Source organism: Salmo salar, chromosome 29, assembly GCF_965601325.2.
Source record: "Salmo salar chromosome 29, fSalSal1, whole genome shotgun sequence".
NCBI lineage: Eukaryota > Metazoa > Chordata > Actinopteri > Salmoniformes > Salmonidae > Salmo > Salmo salar.
Genome location: NC_138319.1, coordinates 2,548,169 through 2,557,583, shown reverse-complemented (window position 1 = coordinate 2,557,583; position 9,415 = coordinate 2,548,169).

Below are 9,415 nucleotides of genomic sequence, written 5' to 3'. Positions count from 1 at the left end.
CTCTGTTGCGCCTTCCAGTCAGATGCCGAGCAGTTGCCATACCAAGCGGTAATGCAACCAATCAGGATGCTCTCGATGGTTCAGCATTAGAACTTTTTGAGGCTCTGGGGACCCATGGCAGTCTCCTGAGGGGGAAAAGGTTTTGTCGTGCCCTCTTCACAACTGTCTTGGTGCGTTTGTACCATAATACTTAGTTGGTGATGTGGACACCAAGGAACTTCAAACTCTCGACCCGCTCCACTTCATACCCATCGATGTTAATGGAGGCCTGTACAGCCCTCCTTTTCCTACAGTCCACGTTCAGCTCCTTTGTCTTGCTCACATTGAAAGAGAGGTTGTTTTCTCTAACCTGATCACTGCCCATGGGCATTGGGATATTTTTTAGACCATAGGAAAGAGTGCCTCTTACTGGCCCTCCAACAAAACTTCCAGCAGCATCTAATCTCCCATCCAGGGACCGACCAGGACCAACCATGTTTAGCTTCAGAGGCAAGCCAGCAGTGTGATGCAGGGTGGTGTCGTGTCTTTGGCATCATTAAAACTGAAGACATGTTTATCAAATAACTGTCTGTAATTATTATTATGCGATTAAACTGATTGATCGTGTAACTGTAATTAACTAGGAATTAGGGGCACAAAGGAAAATATTCAGGTTACAAAGTTATAATTTTCCTAATATAACTTTCAGATATCATAATATCTGATCTGAGTCTTCTGATTTATGATGTATTCTTTACCTCGTCAGTCTCATTCCAAACGTCGTAAATTGTTGGTTATCTGCACGAACCCAGTCTTCACTATGAGTCATCCATACATCAATTGTCTTAAAATCATTTATGTACTAAACTAAGTAATTCACAGAAAGGCATACAAAACAGTAGGTATCGTTACAAAGAAATGGTAGAGGAATGTGCCCTAGTGGGCTAAACCGGCATGGCGGCTTGTTAAACAAAAGGGATGGTTCGGAATTGAATATTATACAATTGAACTGCTAAGCCTTTGCACATGAACGCTCACTCATTCGGGAACAATTGCAATCAATATATATATATTTACGCTCAGTGTGTCGTCGGGATCTTTGTTGGAAAGGTCGTTCTGTTGGAGAGTTCTCTCTCTCTATCTTTCGGTTAGAATGGATCTTTCAAAGCGACATTCGTTCATGTCGTTATAGGACAGATGTTTCCGGCGGTTGTCGCATTCAATGAAACCGAGTTCCTAGCTGCAGACTAGTAATTAATATCAAAGACTTGTTCTTATTCTGTATCGATAGTCTAATAGTTTAACCACGTGGTATGGTTAAAGTTCAGTAGAGGGATGCATGGTCAAACCTATTAGCCAACTCGTAATGGAGTGGAGGCCTGGTCTGGTGATAGAAACCCTGGGTGGGGGTTTTATTCGGAATGACAGAAAAAGGCTGTCTAATGACGCCAGGTCTCGTCTGTTCATGGGGGCGTGCCGATGACTTGGTAAAACTTTAAACAGAAAATACAATTCTCTGACATTAACATCTTACAAGCATCCCAACATATTCCAAATAGCTTTATCCTTATTCATTAATTTAATACAACCATTTAGATGTAAGTCTCATAGCTGAGGCTAGTATATAAACATTATTATGGTAATATGCCGTATTTTGTCTCATGAGTTTCACAAAATTGTATCAAACGCACCAGTTCGTAGCTGGATTCTTCACCGATCTTTTATACCTTCTCCAGAACATAAATGTCGTTCGGTTCTCCAATTCTGTGAGGTGGAAGAATCCTTTGTTCTCTATACTGTGGCCATGAGGAGAGAATTTCCTCATAGGAATTTACGACCGCTCTCACAGAGCCTGGTGTCAGAAGTATAGAGGTCGGGGGATGGTGCATAGTAAAGGCCTGGTGCAGAGGGAGGGGGGTCAACTGTGCTCGCTGTACCCAAAGAGGGCAACGTCATGACAGTGGTATACTGATGGAAGTCTATTGTCTACTTCCAGTCATTGTGCTAATACTAGTTAGCATTGGCTTGCAAAGCTAACGCTGACTTCCTTTATAATGGATGCAGAGACGGTATCCATGAGTTCATCTGACTCTGGTGAAGTAGATAAAGGGCATCATTGCCAAAATCCCGAAGTATCCCTTTAACAAATACTACACACAGGACAGAAACATAGACCCAAACTTTTTTTCCTCTTCTCTTCCTTATTTTTGATCTCCCAGTTGTCATTATATTATGAGTGGTTATGGCTCCTGTTCTGATGCTTGCCCAGTGTTACTTCTTCTGCTGAACTGGTGCATGTGGGACATCTCTGACTTAACCCAACCTTCACTGTCCGTGGACATTGAATGGCAAATATTTTTTGAAACTTGAGTATAGAAATATTTTAGTGACTTCCTCTTTACCATGGAACAAGACTGTTTATGAGGACTACACAGAGAATACCAAATCCAGAGGTTATTTAATCCTGAAGAATAGACTGAACAGAGAATACTTAATCCAAGGGAAATTGGGAGAATGAGTAAAGTACACTGAACTAAATCATGGGTCTTGCTGATGGCATAGGTTCTATTATTCCTTCGATGATGACATTCAGAAACTGAGTTATACCTAGTTATAGCTGTTTTTATACATGCTCTTACGACCTTGGGCCAGCATGAGGGGGCAGGTAGTCTAGTGGTTAGAGCATTGGGCCAGTAACCGAAAGGTTTCTGGATCAAATCCCTGAGCTGACAAGGTAAAAATCTGTCGTTCTTCCCCGAACAAGGCAGTTAACCCACTGTTCCCCGGTGGGCTGTCATTGTAAGTAAGAATTTGTTCTTAACTGACTTGCCTAGTTAAATAATAAATAAATGGTGAGGTGAAGACAATAACTGGGTCTAAGTTATGATGATTTATGAAAGGAGATACTGTAAGAGCAGTCATGTTGGTAAGAGTCTTATATTTTCTCTCAGTAGGGATCTACAGGCTGTTTCAAGTCAAACTATCAATAATGTGGATTTGGCCATCTGCTACTTGTATCTACTGGTAATCTGGTTCTCTTTACCTCGTTTTGGCAAAGTGTGCGTATGTGTGTGTGTGCGTGCGTGTGTAAAAGCTTGACTTTGTTTGTAGCAGCTGTTTCGCCAGGTCCGTCTCAGGAGAACAACAACAGGTCAATTATGAAGAGGGGATTATGAAGGTTAGGAAAAAGCTGAAGGGACACGCAGCTCAACCTGACTTTTTCTTGCTCTGTGTGTGTGTGTGTGTGTGTGTGTGTGTGTGTGTGTGTGTGTGTGTGTGTGTGTGTGTGTGTGTGTGTGTGTGTGTGTGTGTGTGTGTGTGTGTGTGTGTGTGTGTGTGTGTGTGTGTGTGTGTGTGTGTGTGTGTGTGTGTGTGTGTTACACTTCTGCTATAGCTGTAGGCTATGTGTGACTCCTGGCTGGACTAAGACCTGGGATACAGGGGAGGAAATTCACAGGAATTATTCTGAAATAAACACTCAAGGAATCCCACTACATGTGGCTGTGCATAACGGATTTGTTTTGCGTTTTGGATGCAATTTTATAATGTTCTTCTCAAGGTGTCCACTGGGGTATTGAGTGTATATGAAAGACAATTGCATCACAACGTTTTATGGTCTTTGTAGTGGAAACTTAGAGCTCGATTTAATACGTATCTCCGAAGTTCAGCACTATAGCGCGCTTGAAAATGTTACGGTAATTTCCAATTGAGTCGACACATGCAGCATTTACCGTGAATGCAGTCTCAGGCGAATGTGGGAACATTGCTTTCAATTTCAGTCGCGCTACGGCGCTGAACGTCTGCGATACAAATCGAAGAGGGCATCTCTGGTCATCCCTACTGCCTCTGATCTGGCAGACTCATTAAACACAAATTCTTTGTTTGTAAATTATGTCTGAGTATTGAAGTGTGCCCCTGGCTATCCATAAATTAAAAGAACAAGAAAATTGTGTCGTATGGTTTGCTTAATATAAGGACATTTTAAATGATTCATACTTTTACTTTTGATACTTAATTATACTTAAAACCAAATACTTTTACTCACTTAAACTTTTACTCAAGCAGAATTTTACTGGGTGACTTTCACTTTCATTTCAGTCTTTTTCCATTTGATGTATCTTTACTTTTACTCAAGTATGACAATTGGGTACTTTTTCCATCACTTCTATTTTCACACCGTTCTTGTAACCAGCTCATGGTCTGGTTACAAGATCAGCTGGTCTAAATCAGCACTACTACATCTTAACTCAGCTATGGGAAGCGTGCAACTACCACCCATGATTCCAGTGAAGAAACAAATCAACAACTTATGCATTACCGTATCCTCCTCTATTCACACTACTGCAGGAAGAACTATTTAGAACCCCTTCAAAAGACATACAAAGATGGTCCGCTATGTCAACTTCTTTAGAATCTCAATATTTAAAATGAATGTCCTCCCTCATATCAATTTTATGGGTTCCATGTTACCACTGACTCCTCTTATAGACTATTGCTCTAAACTTGACTCTGTCATAAAGAAGTTCATTTGGGGGAGAAAGAGACAACAGATTAAATATGCAACACCACAGAGAACAAAAGTATTCGGTGGACTTGTAGTTCCAAATCTAAAATTGTATCACCTATCATTCCAAATGAATTTCCTGAAGACCTGGTTATACCCAGAGGCTTCTGTTCCTTGGTGTGCTATAGAAAATGTAATAGTTTAAACCAATTAGATTACAAGATGTATTATTTTCTGGATTGACTCCTAAAAAAATTGCGTTATTGTTTGGACATATTATAGCATATTCAGTAAATGTGTGCAAAGCTACAGAGAAGCATATGAGATCTAATCTTAAATGGCATTCATACTCTCCTATATGACGTAATAAAGAATTCTTAGTGTGTAAGACACACATCAGACTCTTGGTCTAAGAAGGGTATTTATATTTTCAAAGACATATTCAATATGAATGGACTCCTCAGTTTCCAGGAAATCCGCCAGTGTTTTAATGTCCCAGGCTCATCATTTTGTCTTTACCTTCAACTCCGCCTATCCATGAGAGCCTATGGTGTCCCCTGGGGAGCAGAACTAGCAGTACACCCATTGGTCAAACTTCTAACAGAAAGACGCCCCTCAAAAGGAGTTGTTTCTGATATCTATAGTCAATTAATTCTAGCAGCACAAAAAAACATTAACTCTATCCACTGTATGGGAAAAGGATTTTACACTTGCTGACAGACAAATGTATTGGGAGACAGTATAGAAAAATATATCTGGATCATCTAAAAACCCCAATCACCAATTAATTAATTAAAACATTTGCCATAGAACCTTTCTAACACCTCAAAATCCATCGACATTATGTGAGTTCTGCACCACAGGGGACCTTGGTACTTTTCAGAATGTGTTGTGTAAATGCCAGGGGGTGGTTGAACTCTGGGGGAAAGTCAACGGCGTCATTTCTGTCCTTATAGATAAAATACTGCCATTAGATCCACTAGTGATGTTGCTTTGTGATGACTCTGATTTGCGCTCGTCAGAACGCCAACGGATAGTGTGGTTGGCAGGAACCACAGCTGCTAAGATAATGATTGAACAAAGGTGGATTCAACCTCATCAGTTACCATTGCAACAATGGCTGCTCACGTTTAAGGAAATTGTACATATAGAGCTCTCCACAGCCATGGTCCACAGAGCCAAGGTGTCCACTCTGGACACATGGAAAAAAGCAGCAGCGGATGTTTCTGAACTCTTAACCAACGTCCCTTTACATCCATGAATGTGTATCAATAATTTGTCCCTATTTCTGAGACTATAATGATGTATTGTTCAGTAGATTTACTATGGGTGGCCGGTAGCCTGGCGGATAGGAGCGTTGGGCCGGTAACTGAAAGGTTGCTGGATTGAATCACCGATCTGTCGATCTGCCCCTGAGCAAGGCAGTTAGCCCACTGTTCCCCCACGGGCGCCGATGATGTGGAAGTCAATAAAGGCAGCCCCCCACACCTCTCTGATTCAGAGGGGTTGGGTTAAATGCGGAAGACACATTTCAGTTGAATGCATTCAGTTGTACAACTGACTAGATATCCCCCTTTCCTAATATGAATTTATTTGATTTTATGACATTATTTATTTTACATGCTATTAGATTGCCAGTAAGGGGTGGGATGATTTAAAAAATATATCTATAAATGTATTTTATGAATCCTATGAGTTGAAATAATAAAAACAGGAGATGAGTTAAACATCTGTGGATTTAATTCAATAAAAAATGATGGGGATAATACAACACCAGTATTCATCTCTCATACTCTTGGGGAAATAATTAAGTAATGTAATATAAATAAACCTTCTCAGTGTGGCTCTTAACAATAGTCATTCTGGCATTAGAAATTCTGAATTTCAATGAAAGGAGTTGAACTTTTCTCATTTCACATATCATACTCGGATAACAATTCCTGTATTACGTAATTCCTTTATGAATATAAATGAACCTCTGATTTGTTATAGTAATTAGAGTGTTTTGATTTAGTCTTATTTGTAGTGTAACATTGTCTTTAGGTCAGGGTAGGGTATATCAGTCTGTCTCAACAGTTCTAAGATTTTAACTGTTGCCACTTTTTGACCCATTGACTCCTGTGTGTCTTGTCCATTGACTCCTGTGTGTCTTGTCGACACTCCTTATCATGAGAGTTGAGACTCCTACAGCATTATTCACGTGGCTTTGAAAGCCTCCTCACCTTTGTATGATGGTAAAGCCTCCTCAACTTATATGATGTATTAAAAAGACACATGAAAAAACTGCAAGACATATTACTGAGATGATTGCAAAGCCAGACACATTTGTGATCAATAAATTAGTTGAGGAATTTATGAATTACAAGCTGAATGTACTTTTCTGTTTATATTTGTCTCCAAGCGTACTGAGTGGATGCACAACAAGGTATGTGTCCTAAATGCACCCTATTCATTATTACTGCACTACTTTTGATCAGAGCCCTATGAGTCCTGGTCAAAATGTGTGCACTACATATTGAATGGGGTGCCATTTGGGACACAGAAAGGACTGGATCTAATGAACTTACTGTTGGAGCATCCTCTCCTCTGCAAAGTAACTAATTACTTCAGTATGGTGAAGAGGTTAGATTTCCTCATCAAAAAATAGGAAATACTTTACTCTTTTTTTAATTTCATGGATTTTCAGGCATAACGTATTTGCTTCTTGGATTCAATCCCGTGTGGTTTTCCTCTTACGCTATCTGAGTTGAATTCCTTTTCTGTCCGGGTTAAAAACAAGGTGACCTGGAATCTGTCAAGTCAAGTCGTCCACCAAGCGACCATCTCCACTTGTCCATCTCCCGCTCTGAGATAACAGCTCTTAGTTCCGCACCGCTTTTCAAATCTTTCAGCAAATGGGTGTCTTCAACTTCAAGCCCACCAGACAAACACAAAACTTTGCCCAAATGAAACCCTATTCCCTACATAGTGCACTAATTTTGAATACAGCCCCATTTGCCCAGGTCAAAAGTAGTATACTATATAGGGAATAGAGTGCCATTTGGGAGACAAAGGAAAAAAGAAAACTTGATGGAATATCGCTTAGTATTTTCGATGGAAACTATTGCTCAGATGTGGGTGTTTTGCCAGGTCACTTAATGAGAGATGAGAACAGAGAGATGGGTCAAAACACCTGATATAATTATTTTGGCAAGTGTCAGGGATAGCTGTCTGAGAGACGGATAAAGATAGAGAGAGAGAGAGAGGGGGGCGGGGGGGAGACGGGGGGAGAGAGCAGTAAGCTCCAGAAAGAGAAAGAGAGAGGCAGAAGTTAGCTCCAGCTGGCTTTGGGTCCGGGATCATGTGTATCCAGTGGATTCCCAGTGGTCCCTCGCTGAGCCGCTGGCCCTTCATAGAGCCCTCGTCTGATTGGTCCTGACTGACAGATGGAACCATGGGGTGGAGGGCTTTCCAGGGCCGGGCAGCACCATGCAGCTTGGGGTGTTTAGTGTTCACTGCCATTGGCTTGGGAAGGACTCCTTTAGACTCTCTTTTTCTGTCTTTTTTCTCTCTCCATTTGTCTGTCTCTCATTCTCTCTCTGCCTTTGTATATGTTTCTCTCGCTCTGTCTCTTCCTTTCTGTCTCTCCCTCTCCCCCTTTCCCTAAACCTCTCTCTCTCTTTCTCTCTCTCTGTCTCCCTCTAACCCCCCCCCCCCCCCCCCCCCCCCCCCCGGAGTGAGAGTACCTTGGACCCGACCCCGCGGTAGGGCTCAGGTTCGGGTGGCGAGCAAAGCAGTGGTGGCATGGTAGAGCCATTAAAATAAGCTAAAGAGGAGAGGAAAGGAAGAGGAGAACACCACACCCAGAGGACAAGGACACATCTAGTGGCTCACCTCTGTGCCATGAATTCACTCTTCCTTCAGCTTCACTGTGGAGGGGAGACAGCATGATCCCTGCACAAAGGCTTGATAGTCCACTCTCCACACTGTCTCAATAGCATTGTATACAATGCACATTTATTCACCACAATAGGTTAGAAAAAAGTTGATGCTGTAATAAGTCGATGTCCACAACGCACAAAGAAGGCACAACTTTCTGAAAGCAATGTTTGAGAATCCCAATGAAGGAAGTGAAACAAGACCAGTGATACCAAACACCGTAGCCCAGTGTAACCGTGTATATGCGGCGACAGAGACATCCCACTGAGGGGTTGTCTGATTTGTTTGTTTAGCTCTGAAAATGCTCTTTAGAAAACCACATCCCTCCTGTATTGTAAATAAACATGTCCCACATCTGTTGTTGAATCATGGCCTGCGTCCCAAATGGCACCTTATTCACTACTTTGACCAGGGCTCTGGGAATGGGAATGGGATGTGATTTGGGACATGATCATGGGAAGAATTAAGACCAGCAGAACAGCGGTGGGTGACGTTTTTTCACTTAGGAAATTACATTACATAATTCATGCTCTCCTGCCTTGTATTTGTCTTTAGTGTTTCAATGCTTACTGAACAAGAACCAGACAATTGCATGTAGCTTAATTAATGGGTTGCCTTTTGAGAATAATTCACAGAAGAAAGCAAAATACGTCAACAGCCTGTGTTTGAACCGGGGCCCAATCAGAGATCAATTGCTACATTATATTTTTGCGAGGCTGTATGTTGAGGGAATTATCCAGCAAACAAGACCGGGCTGGGAGGGAAGGACGAGGTTTTTAGCAGATAACACTGTTGAGTTTATGTTGTTTTGTCAGACAAATACACACAGTGTAGTTTCTTCTAAATCTTTCTATTTTATGTCAAATTTACTGATGCAAGAGTTTCATATTTGTTATCAAAATAAAAACAAAATAACATTGTTGTTTTTTCATGTTCAAAAGTTGACAGAAAAATAACCCAATGGTTGAACAAAAAATTGTAAAAGTTTATATATTTTTCTCAGGATCGCAAATT